At 39.1% G+C, this 16084-nt stretch overlaps 1 long non-coding RNA gene across 1 annotated transcript; it reads right to left on the bottom strand.

Annotated features, from left to right (window-relative positions):
* Positions 1 to 10815: 10815 nt before the first annotated feature.
* On the bottom strand, positions 10816 to 15913 carry LOC134822072 (uncharacterized). Its single transcript, XR_010161124.1, has 5 exons — positions 15825 to 15913; positions 15011 to 15106; positions 14730 to 14886; positions 11262 to 11358; positions 10816 to 11106 (listed from the first exon to the last, which is right to left on the bottom strand). It is a non-coding gene; the product is annotated as an uncharacterized LOC134822072 (long non-coding RNA).
* Between the last annotated feature and the right edge of the window lie 171 nt (positions 15914 to 16084).

The following is a 16084-nucleotide window of genomic DNA, read 5'->3' as shown; positions in this document are numbered from 1 at the left end:
GCCGGCTGCTAACGTAAGTAGTTGGAGGTGCTTGGCCGGACAATCATATGTATAACAATGATTTCGGCTCATTACTGATTAGGGAGGCCGTTAGCATGTAACGTTTAGAGAAAAAGTTTTTTCCAGGGGAAAACATCAATAACGGGAGGGGTTGGGGGTGTTGAAAATGCTAAATATTGAATACGTAATATTTGAACAGGACCCCTCTAAACACTGTTCATGGGAAAGGGAAGCGGGTAATAACTAAAACGCTAGCTTGTTATCCCAATACCAATAGAAAACAAACTATCAATTTCAAATAATATAACAAAATCAATGTCACCAAAAAGTCGCCTTGGTTTAATACATAATATTATCTTCATCAAAACCCTGCAAGTGCAATGAGATAACATTTCACACCAAATTCTCGGATTACGAGCCAAAAAATATTAACACTATATTTGGCTATTAAACTATAATGTTCTAACTTCTCTGATACACTCCCTTAGTTCTGATAGAGCAACTCCATTACAGAGATTTTCATTTTCGAGAAATATTCGCAAGAAGAAGTTCCACACCGGTGATCCGGTTTTTCGTTCTTGTTCTTAAATTGCCATTTCAATTCAATAAATTCAAATTCTCGATCCTGAAATATGCATCAATCAATGAAGTTTGTAACAGAAGACATATCATTTTAAATAGGAAATTTTTAGTGATAAAACAACTTAGAAAACTACAGATAGAAGCACATAGGCTAATATAAATAACAGGACTCACCTTTTTCTTCATCGTTAATCACACCACTCTTCTCTCCAAGATCTACCATCGGGAAGGAGGCCCCGCTATCAGCTGCAGTCGCTATCCATCCTGAAAGGGGAATATAGCACGGTTGGAATGGTAGAAAGATAACAAATATTTTAATGCATCTCGTGTAACCGTCGAGCCAAATGTTATGTAACCAACCTTATGTACACCAATCACGCTAATTCCGTGAGAGCTAATCAAAATGTCCGCTTCAAAGCAAAGAGACAGAAAGCCTGCTTCAAATCCAAAATATTGTACCTGTTCTGGGAGAGAAGTCTACAGGTTCAAGTACCCCGACACTCAAACTTTACAATGGAAGCATACTGTACACTGTCGTTAGCATAGCCTATAATCACTGCTCTCTGAGGATAGGAGATTTTCAAAGACATACGTATAAAAGCACCTTAACACGTCATCATGATCATTATAATTGAATGATGGAATGGTTCAGCGCAGTTGAACGGTTTAAAAGCTCATGGATCATCGACGGTTATCAATCTACCAAAACGCGCCACGAGTTCGACTCGTTGACGTTTGGATTTGAACAAAATATTATAAGAGTGTCACTCCGTAAAAAAGTCACCGACTCATACTCTTAAAGAGTTCTCTCGGTTGACATCTTGCTCTCTTGCAACCCAGTTGGCAGACCCTCGTCCTCCTTTAAACTTCGGAGGTTTCGTCTTCAGCGACATTCACGAAATGATCGGGTACTTCGCCGCAGTTAGAAACCTTTATCTGCGGAGATATCATTGGTTTATCTTTCAAATTTTAGGATGAATAGAGATTCATTTTCGCATATTTGATAGGGTTGAAGCATATTAATTCTGATGGGAATACCTGAAACAGGTGGCGCAGGAAAATAGTTAAACCAATACATCATTGTACCTCACTTAGTTAATAATAATAGTTTGTTAAAAATTTATTACCTTCAAATACATCGGACGTATCCCTTCTGCGATAAAACTCTCATATTTACCAGACTAGCCACCTGAGTTGCAAATTCATACAAACATAACCTGCTCCTACGATACTTTAATCTAATTAGTAGAAAAGCAGATGGCTTCTCTCTGGATTGTGAGGCTCTTCACGAAGTATGTAATTTTACCCAGATCCTTCCGCAAAACAATCGTCGTTTTGGAAAATTTGAATGTTGATTTAAAAGCAGATTCTTGATCTTATGATTTCAATATAGGCCGTTCTGACATATCATGATTTAACTTTCCATTGATAAGTTGTACTGATAAACAGAGAGTAAAAGCAAATAATTCTTGTCAAATATTTTCAATGGTACTGAAACAAATAAACATGCTAATAAAAACATTTCCTACCTCACTAACTCTTTACACGGTCAGAAATTAGTCTTTCTTTACATCACAACGCAACAATATCTTCGATGTGACCCTTTAACATTAAAATCATTCGTCCTTCCTTGAAAATAGAGGAGTAACAAGGCAATTATAACCATAATAATGAAACAAACATCGTTGAATAAAAATCATTTAAATTGAAAATCAAGTGACATCAACAATTTTTCTTAACTCGATCGATGTGAACCAAAAATCTCGCAACGATATTTTGATCATGAGGCTTCAAGGCATCTGCAGCACTGCCACATTTCCCGACGTCTATAATATTATCTTCAACTTTCAGTTAGCTTTTTTGAAGGAGGTAAAAGAAACCCATGGTAGGAATTTTAGGTCTTAAAAAAGTAGCTCGTTTTTGATAGCACAATATTGGGGTCATACCCTTTATCCTCTAACCAGCCATGCATTTATTTAAATACGGAGGAGCATATTATGATATTAACGATCAAAGTGTGTCAATTCTGTTATTATAGAGTTATAGACATTATTCTAGACATCAGACAGACTGATCATTACTTTTATTGAATAATCAACAATCCCCAGTCAGTCTCACTGCAAGATACATCGGTAAAGTTGGGGGTCAAACAGTGGTCTCATTAATCCCCAGTCAGTCCCACTGCAAGATACATTGGTAAAGTTGGGGGTCAAACAGTGGTCTCATTAAAGGGTCTCAGGGGTCTCATACAAGCCACAAAAGTGTCTAATCGTCAAATTAGAAGCTACCAATCACCCCGATTAGATGGTACGATCGTCAAGTTTCTTCGCAATGTTTTGACTTTAGCAAGTAGGTTTATGTAAGGTTTCAAGACTGATGAATTGGAAACATATTGTGTTAATGTGTAATAGATCCGGACTTTAGACATTAACAATGAGATATCACTATAGACTATAGTCATAGTATAGGTCTAAAGATCTGAACATCTAGGTAATTAACTTCAATATGACTATTGCATACCCACATAATTAACAATAATATGGAACTATTACTTATTACTGGAATTATTACTTATTTCAATGAATAACATACATTTAGGGAGTAATTTAGTAAGAATAGTGACTGAACTATACCAAGACTAACGATGTTTTCATCAGCTACTTGACAATAGTGCAGTTATAATGACCAATCAATGTTACTATGGTTACTGTTAATATGGTTACTGTTATCCATGTTACTCTACAGAAAACGAGTAATGGATCTCCTCTACAGTTTGGGCCATTATTCAACGTTTCCTGAAGTTTCCTGACAGTCCCTGAATTTTGTCTAAATCAGGTTAACCCATATTCACCCATGGGCCTTTTAAAAGGACGGCTTTTAAATACCAGTGTAATTTCGGAATGTAGTTATATTTTTTAATTTGGTTTTCTGTATTAGTTGGGAAAAGGTCTTCTAGGTAACTTGACAATGTTTTGAAAATATCTAGACCGTCAAAGAATTCATGGACTAGAGCCAAACATGGTCAAAAATTGTACTTTCAAATGTCGCTCAATTCAGGCAAAATTTGAAAAATTTGAAGTCCTGGCAAATCAAAACTTTGGATACTCTAAATTGCCCCAATGATTGTCTATTCAATAAACCCTAACATGGGGTATACTGACTTTCTTTAAATTGAATTAAATGAAGTAGATTTTGGGTGTCCTTTGAAAAGGACAGTGTTTCTGTGAACGCTGTCCTTTTTAAATTACGTCCTTTTAAAAGGACAGTATTTTTGAAGGGCGTCCTTTTAAAAGGACGCCTATTTGAGAAGACATGATTCTACGTTTGACATGTCCTTTTTAAAGGACATTTCAACCACAGTGATATATTTTAGCATATTAACTGATAAGTCTGGATAGCTTTCCTTCTTCAGCAAACAAGCTAAGGTGTGGCCACCTCGTATTCTAGTGGCCACTCCTCAGTGGATGGCGGTGTTCCACTCTACGAGTGCAGCCATGTGTTGAAGACAGCCTTGTGCAGGTGCTGTCTTGTGATGCTACAGGTTGGCCAGTAATTGCTTTCACCGGAAAGCCATCGTTATACACTGGAATAAATTATTTACGGTCCTTCCAGCCTCCCTAATACCCGTACCCCACAATCCAGTACCACCCCTCCTTCCAGCCTCCCTAACACCCCACAATCCAGTACTACCCCTCCTTCCAGCTTCCCTAACAAGTAACACCCAACAATCCATTACCACCCTCCCTGGCCCTCTAGCCTCCATAACACCCCAAAATCCTGTACCAACCCTCCTTCCAGCCTCCCTAACACCCCACAATCCAGTACCACCCCTCCTTTCAGCCTCTCTAACACCCCACAATCCAGTACTACTCCTCCTTCTAGCCTCCCTAACACCCCACAATCCAGTACTACCCCTCCTTTCAGCCTCCCGAACACCCCACAATCCAGTACTACTCCTCCTTCCAGCCTCCCTAACACCCCACAATCCGGTACTACCCCTCCTTCCAGCCTCCCTAACACCCCACAATCCAGTACTACCTCTCCCTCCAGCCTCCCTAACACCCCACAATCCAGTACTACCTCTCCCTCCAGCCTCCCTAACACCCCACAATCCGGTACTACCCCTCCTTCCAGCCTCCCTAACACACCCCTGCAGATTTCGTCGATTTCAGGTGCCGACAGGACCATAAAAATTAAAAGCAAACATAAATTTTTTCCCCTAAAATCGAGCGCTTTTTGCGCAAAAAAGTGACCTCCACAGAAAAAATTAAACATGGCTTCAAATCCAAATTTGAACCAGAGATTTTTCACTTCCTCTCGATAAACTCAATCAACCCAAAATAAAATCTCAAAGGGGGAAATTACTCAGGTCAGGATTGTAGGCAATGATTATGCCAAACCATACATTTTTGTAAATTCATTAAACTTTCAATTTAGCCTAAAAGACCCTATTTCGCAAAAATTTTCCGGGGGGCTGCGCCCCCAGACCCCTGCCACAGCTTGCAGCTTCGCTCGCCGACAGCCCCCCCCCAAAGAAAAATCCTGGCTACGTGCCTGAGCAAAATATAGGTTTAGGGCTTTTCAGATGATTTGGCTCCTCAACAGATACCGACGTACATAACGGTCAATATGTAGTTTAGGTTTACCTAGCCCGTAGGTTACGAATGTGCCCGAGGAGAAAAAAAGCAAACTTAAGAAGATTTCTCGGGAACATAAAAGTTCACCTCAAAACAAAATCTGCACCTATGCCCTAACACCCAACAATCCATTACCACACCTCCCAGGCCCTCTAGCCTCCATAACACCCCAAAATTCTGTACCACCCCTCCTTCCAGCCTCCCTAACACCCCACAATCCAGTACTACCTCTCCCTCCAGCCTCCCTAACACCCCACAATCCAGTACTACCCCTCCCTGACACTCTAGCCTCCCTAACACCCCACAATCCAGTACTACCCCTCCTTTCAGCCTCCCGAACACCCCACAATCCAGTACTACTCCTCCTTCCAGCCTCCCTAACACCCCACAATCCGGTACTACCCCTCCTTCCAGCCTCCCTAACACCCCACAATCCAGTACTACCTCTCCCTCCAGCCTCCCTAACACCCCACAATCCGGTACTACCCCTCCTTCCAGCCTCCCTAACACCCCACAATCCAGTACTACACCTCCCTGGCTCTCTAGCCTCCCTAACACCCCACAATCCTGTACCACCCCTCCTTCCAGCCTCCCTAACACCCCACAATCCAGTACTACCCCTCCTTCCAGCCTCCCTAACACCCCACAATCCGGTTACCCCTCCTTCCAGCCTCCCTTACACCCCACAATCCGGTACTACCCCTTCTTCCAGCCTCCCTAACACCCCACAATCCAGTACTACACCTCCCTGGCTCTCTAGCCTCCCTAACACCCCAAAATCCTGTACCACCCCTCCTTCCAGCCTCCCTAACACCCCACAATCCAGTACTACCCCTCCTTCCAGCCTCCCTAACACCCCAAAATCCTGTACCACCCCTCCTTCCAGCCTCCCTAACACCCCACAATCCTGTACCACCCCTCCTTCCAGCCTCCCTAACACCCCACAATCCAGTACTACTCCTCCTTCCAGCCTCCCTAACACCCCACAATCCGGTTACCCCTCCTTCCAGCCTCCCTAACACCCCACAATCCAGTACTACCTCTCCCTCCAGCCTCCCTAACACCCCACAATCCAGTACTACCCATCCCTGGCTCTCTAGCCTCCCTAACACCCCACAATCCAGTACTACCCCTCCTTTCAGCCTCCCGAACACCCCACAATCCAGTACTACTCCTCCTTCCAGCCTCCCTAACACCCCACAATCCGGTACTACCCCTCCTTCCAGCCTCCCTAACACCCCACAATCCAGTACTACCTCTCCCTCCAGCCTCCCTAACACCCCACAATCCAGTACTACCTCTCCCTCCAGCCTCCCTAACACCCCACAATCCAGTACTACCTCTCCCTCCAGCCTCCCTAACACCCCACAATCCGGTTACCCCTCCTTCCAGCCTCCCTAACACCCCACAATCCTGTACCACCCCTCCTTCCAGCCTCCCTAACACCCCACAATCCAGTACTACTCCTCCTTCCAGCCTCCCTAACACCCCACAATCCGGTTACCCCTCCTTCCAGCCTCCCTAACACCCCACAATCCAGTACTACCTCTCCCTCCAGCCTCCCTAACACCCCACAATCCAGTACTACCCCTCCTTTCAGCCTCCCGAACACCCCACAATCCAGTACTACTCCTCCTTCCAGCCTCCCTAACACCCCACAATCCGGTACTACCCCTCCTTCCAGCCTCCCTAACACCCCACAATCCAGTACTACCTCTCCCTCCAGCCTCCCTAACACCCCACAATCCAGTACTACCTCTCCCTCCAGCCTCCCTAACACCCCACAATCCAGTACTACCTCTCCCTCCAGCCTCCCTAACACCCCACAATCCAGTACTACACCTCCCTGGCCCTCTAGCCTCCCTAACACCCCAAAATCCTGTACCACCTGCACCCCTCCCTCTAGCCTCCCTAACACCCCACAATCCGGTACTACACCTCCTTGGCTCTCTAGCCTCCGCAACACCCCACAATTCATTGGATGTTTTCAGGGAAAATTACTTCCGTATTTCAATGATATTAAAAATTGATGTTTATTCCAATCATGAATAAAAATAGAAAATTTAACAACATGATAGCATCTTGCTAAAGTAAAAATTGAAAGCCGTCCTTTTAAAATGACAGTAATTTGCAATACTGTCCTTTATAAAGGACGTTAAGTAATTTTTCCAAACACTGTCCTTTTTAAAGGACGGGACAGAATTCACTGTCCTTTTAAATGGACGGGTTAAAAATGTCATAAGCAAAACACAATTTTTAAAAATCACTGTTGCAATATCTAAGATAGCCCCTTAGGACGCAGGACACCAAATTTCATCAAAAAATTCGAATGTTTAGAGTGGTTGGGTTGATATGGGTTAAACCAGCTCCATTTTCGTGTTGAGATAAAGATTTAAATAGGGTCATCTTGTCGGCGACATAACATTGTAATGAACACAGTACTTCCATGAATGGACCTAGATAATGTGATTAATCACACCCGATAATACTGGTTACACCTGTTCCTTCACAACTTCACAATTAAATAACCACCAAAACATTCATTTCAAATTTTGCACCAGAATACGATAAAAACCTTCAAACAATGTTGTTGGAATTTGTAATGGCAAGATCTGGTCTAACCTGTCGTCTGGAATTTTGCACACCCGAATGCTATAAAGGGTAATTAAACAATGCTATAAATGGTAATTAAACAAATGCGATGCAGGATTTGGACTGCTCTGTTTGACCTGTTCAAGATCATCAAGAGCTAATTATATTCTGATTTTTAAAGAATCTCAATACGATAATGATGTCGACTCATGGGAGTCATTTTCTCCATAAGAAGGGCCTTCAATCATAAACACAATGCATTATTGTTACCGAGCAAGGTTAGACTTGCTCGCGCTCACTGCAATACAATTAATATGTTATTATGAGATTTGTAGCCCGCATTGCAGAGGCGTTTTAAGCTTGCAGTGTAAGTGTGTAACACTCTAAAATACGTCGTGTTAGGAGTGACCCAGTACTGGCTATAACAGTTTTGAAACACCCTCTACATCAAAGAGATGAGACGTACTGCGACTGACAGCGACTAGGTATTTTTTATATCTATTAGATTATGTCGTTAAAGAAGTACCATCTACTATGTGGTGTAGAGAGAAATTCAATTTGTTTCTGGCTACAAATTATTGCGAATCAGCACTTTTAACAGCTAACAAACTGAGTGGTACCATATTATTATGAACCATATTATGTACCATATATGGGCAATTTCATGAAACATGAACAAGGAGGGAAAAAAATAAATTTCAGTTATGGCACTAGCTTTGATTGGAGTCTGAAAGAGAAGATTATAAACTGTTAGACACAAAAAACCGCTTATAAATATCTCACTTCGTTTCTGTGTTATCGCGTTTTCAAAATACCCATAAATTGTCATGTTTTACAGGCTAAAACTACTCTATAATAAAAGCTGTTTACTAAAAAGAGATTGTTGTAATATTCATTAATTCTTGATCTGTAAAGGTGCATACCACTTCACTGAAGCTGTATGCAAAATTTGGGACTCAAAATTTAAGCAGATTCGGAGCAATGCTATTCTACTTTCTCCTGTTTTTAGTGTAAATTACTATACATAAAAAACAAAAAAGTTTTCTGCTGGCCACATTTCATGTTATTTCTTGCTGAAATCTTGCTAAAACAAGCTAACTCTGATGTCAAGACATAATGTACTTGTTTATTTAGATCCATAGATATCAGATCATGTCAATACCAGCGTCAAGTAAGTTACATGTCAAGTAATTTACGTGTCAAGTAATTTACACATATGCTTTTTATTCAGTAATAGTAGTAAAACACAACAAGTAACGATTGTCAAACAGAATAAAAGTTATTTAAAAGTGATAATAGATTGGTTCTGGTCAGAATTTCATTAAAGAAATCTATAAAAATGGTTTAAAATGGTTAAAAATTGACTTTTCGAAAATATAATATAAATAATACTTTACTTTACAGAAAATCCAGTGGCCTGCTTGAACACAAATTTTTGAGCTGGGAAACATTCGTACATTTACGCCCACCTACCTACTCTGTATAACTGGGCTAACTGTGGACCCAATCAGTGGATCAATCAACCAATTAAGGGGGCCGGGGGGTCTTCATCAAAATTCCCTCGAAATTGACTTTTTAATTGTTTCTGATAGAAGGGAGTGATATTTATCAGATGCTTTTGGTCCCATGGAAAAATATTATTCCTAGCCGAAATTATTGTCGGTCAAAGATCAGCACTTATGTGTAATTGTATTGCGCGAGCGATTTTCAATCACGTGTCCTGAAAATCGAGTCTAAAAATCTATTTTCTCCTACATGTTTTGAGCAATCACCCTGAAACTTTCAGGATATGTTCTAGAGATAATTTAAAAGAGATGAGCCAAACAGAATTTTGATATAGGCCTTTAAACATATTTTATTCGATTTTGAAAATCTTGAACCTCGTTTTTTGACGATTTTTTGAGGTCCAAGATTTTCAAAAATTGAAAATCGCTCGCGCAATACAATTACACATAAGCGCTGACATTTGACCGATAATAATTTCGTCTAGGAACAATATTTTTCCATGGGACCAAAAGCATCTGATAGATATCACTCCCCTCTATTAGAAACAACTATAAAGTCAATTTCGAGAAAATTTTGATGAAGGCCCCCCCGGCCCCCTTAATTGGCTAATGATAAACTGATATATCATTATTAATCATATATTACATAGTTCATACACTTAGCAAACGAATTAAAGACAAAGGGGCAGCTTTAAACAGTTAAAATCAAAGGATTGTGTAACAGTGTAAACTACTTGACACAAAAGAGTAACTTACTTTACAAGGAACAAAGGCTTCTACAGAACACAGCTATTAACCATTTACCAAAACAAACCCTTTCCAGTACAGGCAAGACATTTGCCAGTGTGCATGAAAAATATTTAAATGTTTACTCTCACACCTGGGCACGAAATGAGATTTCAATACACGTTGGTCAGGAATGTCAATTTGTGCCCTGTAATTTACTTTACATTTTCAAACGTGCCTCACTCAAAAGCCATAGCAGTTGGAGTAAAAATCTTAATATAGCTGTGTGTGGAGTACATAAGAGCCCTCATAAAAATAAACCTTACTTTAAGTAAGGTTAGTGGGGTTTAAAGTAACCTTTATACCTTACTTAAAGTAAGGTATTAACCTTCCTTTCTTACAAAAAAGTAATGTTAATAAGTTACTTTTTGCGCCGCGCAAAGTAACCTTTATACCTTACTTAAAGTAAGGTATTAACCTTCCTTTCTTACAAAAAAGTAATGTTAATAAGTTACTTTTCGCGCCGCGCGGGTCCTTCACCCGCGCTAACGTTTCTACATTTATAATAAAGCGTGTTCCAGCAAAATGTAATGAAGACCCTTTCCGAGAAGAAACAATTAAACAGACGGCGATAAGATTTTTCAATTCAGGCGATAATTTTGTATCGTATTGAGTTCGATGTTATCATTAAGTTGGAAAACTTCAACATGTTTCGCAATTCTTGCTCGTTGATAAGCTGATTTTAATTTAATGATTAAGTCGTTTGACTTACACGATAAACGCTAGTATTGTGACGAAATTTCAAAGTGAATGTTATATATATATATACAATTTCTTTATCTATAAAGAAGTATACAGAGTTTCGAATATCAAATTGCAACAAAATTTAAATACTATACGTTATAGTCTTATTATGGGCCCTTCATAATATCCAATATGTAACTCATTTTTTGTTTTCAAATGATAGTCCTAAACAATCCTAATATCATAATTTCAGCTGTCGGCTGCGACCATTTGTTCAGAAGGCATTTTTTTTCGGCTGCCGCTCTTTAGAACTTCGTAACCTGGATAAAAAGATGGATTAATTATGAGTTATCTCATTCTTTTTATCCGTGATTGTTTAATATTCATAAAGTACAAAGGTTGATACTGAGGTTGATCCAGCAACCAATCAAATATGAAGGACAAGAGGAAGCAAATTTAAGTTGTATAAACAAACCAGGTGTGTCGTCGTCCTTTTATCTTGTCGACACCTGAGCGATTCCTGTCAAATTGAACAAATGTGACCGACATTGAGAGGCCGAGAACTGAGAAGGCTGCGGAAGAGAATTTGGGTTACCAATTTATCATAAAGTACGGCTCTTTATTAAGATACAAGTAAGTAAAATTAAATACTAAATCATCAACACAATAAAATATAAAACGGACAGAATACATATCTGAAAATCCCAAACATTGTTTTAAAAACAAGAATTAAATAACAAGAGTAAAACTTGTTTCTTCAATTCGTTTATGATATGGTATTTTAACCAGTATCAAAAATAGAATTAGATTGTTCAATGTGCATGAGTCCCTTATCGTTCTTATCTCCTCCTCCCCCTCCTCCTCCTACTTCTTCTTCTACTACTCCTATTCTCCTAATCCTCCACAGTTTAATTAAAATTATTGTACATTGATATCTTTACAAATTTAAATGCCTGGAGTAGCTGAAGTTTTTGTCTCTTCTGCCTGAACACCGGGAGTTGATCTGTTATGTAGCTTGATCGATAATGCCAGTGACAATGAAAATCAGTTTGCGGGTATATCGATACTCGATAGTCAATAAAGAGGACGTAAGTTTTTAGTGATATTTAAATTATTAGTAAGTTCACAGCTTTCCTGTGTCCTCAATACTTATGCTGACTTGAACTGTTGATAACTTTGGAATAATGTGACCCGCTTGAATGTTGTTTCTTAACTGATATGTGTGAGAGCAGATATCGGGGAAGTTGCGGCAGTAAGATATGAGGCAAAGAAAGCTGTTGCCGAGTTAAAACTCGACGAATATCGTATCCGAGATACGAGTGCCTGGATATCAAACAAGGTAAATTGTATACAGCTTGTATACAGCTTTTATAATTGTCTTATTTCTTTTTGATTTAGTGGTACCACGATTGGTGTAGTGGTAACAAACAGAATGCCTGGGTACAAATCCTGTTGGATGCGAGTAAGCCAGTCATTAAGCTGTGAAATTATACAGCTAAGGCTGGTGGTACACACTCCCTTGCTCACAGGCCTACCCCTATAACCATTGTGACCTGCCTGTGTATCTTTTTGTATCATTTTTTTATTGGTTATTGCCGTTATTGCTCCTAGTTGAATGCCAAGGTTTGTTCTCTCCAGCAAACTGAAGCAGCTGGGGATTGATATCATGAGCCATGTTAGGTCCAGATGTTTGGATCATTTGGGGCAGCATTGGGTTAATGTTAACTGGAATCCACAAGGGTGTGTCACTTCGTCTAGTGGAGCACCTCAACAATTCATTGTATTTATCTAAAATCTATGCTACATTCTGCTAAAAACCTATTCTCGTAGTACGGTCTGTATGTAAGTACACTGTACAGTAGTTACGTTTTAGAGAGTTTGGGCAATTGTATGGGAGCAGTAACAAGAGAAGTTCCAGAGAAGTTTATATTACCATGACAATGTGGTAAAAAACGTATCTATTGCTTAAATTACATATTATTATGTATATAAAACAATAATTCTGTTTCCATGTGATTTTTGGATATATCATATCTTAGTGAAAGAAGAAGAGATATCAAGAGTACCAAAAAACACCGGCGCCCTTATCTAGTGAGTAGTTAGTAGAAAAATTGAAGCATTCACATCTCTCAATCATTTCCCGTATCTTGTGCAGGTACCTAGAGCTCTAGAGGTTTTAATTTGAGTGACCTGGGGAATCTAGTAACTGAAACCGTAAGTCACAACAGAAACCTTATAAACGCAGAAATTGGAGTAACACATTGAAAGCAGTGTAGAGGTTGTTTTAGTTAGGGCTACACGAGGAAAAGTTCGGAGGAAAAGTTCCTGTCCGGTTACACCTGGGGTAGCCCGAAATAGAAATGGATCAGCAATGCTGTAGTCGTATTATTCCGTATTACTTAAACTGTGACAGTGTTATGAAGCCCGAAACAGTGTTACATCCAAAGTATTTTTAGCACTGAATATTTTTCTTCAGTTCCCAAACATCTCAGTATTATGTCAGAGAAGCGTAAGCAAGACACTGTTGTCAATGAGCAATGTGATACTTCAAGTGCTTACTTGGAACTTCCCAGGATTTAGAGAGTTTAATAACCTTTTTGTTCTCACGATGACTATTGGATGGAATCTAATTCTCCAGACATTGGAATGGAAGCTGAAGGTGTTCTTGGTGATATTAGCCTAGTCGATAAGGATACCGAGTTTTATTTATCAGAAAATATTGCAGTTCCTTTCATTCACTGTGAGACATAACTTGTTATATGAAGCGATGAAGGATCTGATTGAACTCATGGGACTGGATGAAAAAGAACTTAAACCTGTGTATCATCTCAGAAAGATATTATGAATATTTGGTGGGATTAAGTTCCACAATGGAGATCCAATAACTGCAAACACATTTTTGTAAAGCGTTTGGTTGCCAAACTGAGAACTGGATGTTAACATCATTTGGGCATTTGCCCTGCAGCACTTTCAACTCAATAGCTGAAATTTATGATGACACTTTGTATGCTTGACCCCCAGACCGCCATTTTTGAGATTCATAAAAATCAATTGTTTCCAAAAGGTGTAGAATTAAATGGCGGTCAACATGGTGGTAACGATTTTTTGATAGACCTTAAAATGACTCGTCCAGATCCAGTCTTAACCATAAATTGGACATAACTCACTAGCTAAAATAGCTCTGATACGTCCGAGTAGAATCTGTAAGACTGGCCTCCTGCTCGCCATATTTTGAGATTCAAGAAAATAGCTCGGTTGTTCAAAGGGTGCGGGATGTTCAGTTAGACAAAATTCCGATGGAAATTATTTCGTAGGCCCTAAAATGACTCCTCCAGATCCAGTATTTTAAACCTTAAATTGGACATAACTCACTAGCACCATATTTGAGATTCAAGCAAATCGAGGTTCTCCAAAAGGAGCAGGATGCTCAGCTCAACTGAACTCAATTTGCGGTATCTGTTCATTGTTTAATCTGAGCTTTATTCCGGCAGTTGTTAAGTCCATGTGGCTGGGTATAATTTTGCAATAATCTGAGAACCACAAGCTATCTATCAAGTATAACAAGAATTACGCCCGTGTTTCGTAGTAAATCTATATAACGGGAACGGTATCATTACATGATGGCACATTTTAGGATTGAATTAATATTGTCATTAAAATGGTCAAGATGAAGGGTAGAGATAAACCGTGTCATTACAGAGGATTAGAGGGGGATTTATTGAGCAGGTGTGATTAGTAGAAAGCAGTGAGAGAAGTGAGATGCAGGGTAGAAAGAAACAGTGTAATTACCGCGACCGACGTTGGGAGGAGGATATTATATTGGACACAGCTTAGGAGCTTAATAGACAAGGCCGAGTAACTTGATAATTTATTTATATTGATGAAATCAATAAACTTAAGTTATAACATAATACCTTCTAACATACTTATTTGAATGACAAACCTTAGTTGATGTCTTCTTTTAACCGGAATTGAAGATTGACTTAATGTCTTCAGGATATTCCACCATTTTTCTGCTGTTCACATTCTTGCCTACTTCTTTGAAGTTGAAAAGTGTGTATATATCACTTTGTATGACCCAGAGCTCCTGATCCTCGTCCCTAAAACGATTTTGATTGAGCAAGACAGTTAAATACAAATTTCTGGAATCTAAAATTAAAATATGTTCACAGTTAAAAAGTTGAAAAAACAGAATCCTAAGTAGGCTGTAGTTATTTTATATACCTTTGTCAAGCTGTAAATGATGTGCAATACATCTTTGTGATGTTCTACTCTTGATCTTCCTCTAAAACTCCTCAGTATTATATAAACTCTTCCAACCTGAACAGAAATGTGAAATGAAAAGCTTCTTGTCCAGGAAGTAGGTTTAGCCCCTTTGTACAATACAGTAGTTGTGTGTTTCCTTCGCAAATAAAGTGGTATTAAATAAATCATGATGGTGAACAGTTGCACAAGTTATATGTAACAATCAAAGCGATATTTTACTTTTAGGTACTTGGAAGAGGGTGTGGTAGAGATCCTTATGCACTACTGGTGAACAGTTGCACAAGTTATATGTAACAATCAAAGCGATATTTTACTTTTAGGTACTTGGAAGAGGCTGTGGTAGAGATCCTTATGCACTATGCAGTTCTTTAGATATAAATCTTCTCATACGACACAGTTTACCGACTTCACATTTTAGTTTAGAGGCAATATAAGCGGTGTGGGGTTTTCAATTAAGATTTTTGTCTATCATTACGCCTAGGAATTTAGTTTCTTCAACACGTTTGATGACTGTATTGTTCAATGTAAGAATACCCTTCAGTACACTGTAAAAAGTAGTTCTTTACAAAAAAGTCATTTTCATTACTGCTAAAAAATTGTCGAGACTTTGCAAATTTAGAAGAGTTCACAAGAACAGATTTGGCTGTCAGATCCTGTCGATAGGTAATTCTTGGCTGGCATTGCAAAACTAAACAAGAAAACTTAAACCTTTGGCAACCTTTTGTTTAGGGTAACTGCTATTTACTAGCGAGTATGAACTAACAAAACAAACCTCGCTTGTCGATTAGGAAGATAACAGACAACGATAAAAATGCCGAATACCATTGCAGCTGATTTGCAGGTATAATGTATGGCGTGAAGGTTAGCGCTCGATTCCTAAAAGATTAAAGATCGGTGAGCCGCGCGCAAAAATTAAATGTTAAGTTTAAATTTATAAATATGAACTAAGTTATATTTATAAAATTGATTAGTCATTTGAACATTTTTTTGACATAAGATATTAAAAATAAAAGCAAATAAATAAAAAATTAT

The sequence above is a fragment of the Bolinopsis microptera genome, chromosome 10, assembly GCF_026151205.1.
Source record: "Bolinopsis microptera isolate Bmic1 chromosome 10, MBARI_Bmic_1.0, whole genome shotgun sequence".
Lineage (NCBI taxonomy): Eukaryota > Metazoa > Ctenophora > Tentaculata > Lobata > Bolinopsidae > Bolinopsis > Bolinopsis microptera.
This window is presented reverse-complemented; position numbering and strand designations above follow the sequence as displayed.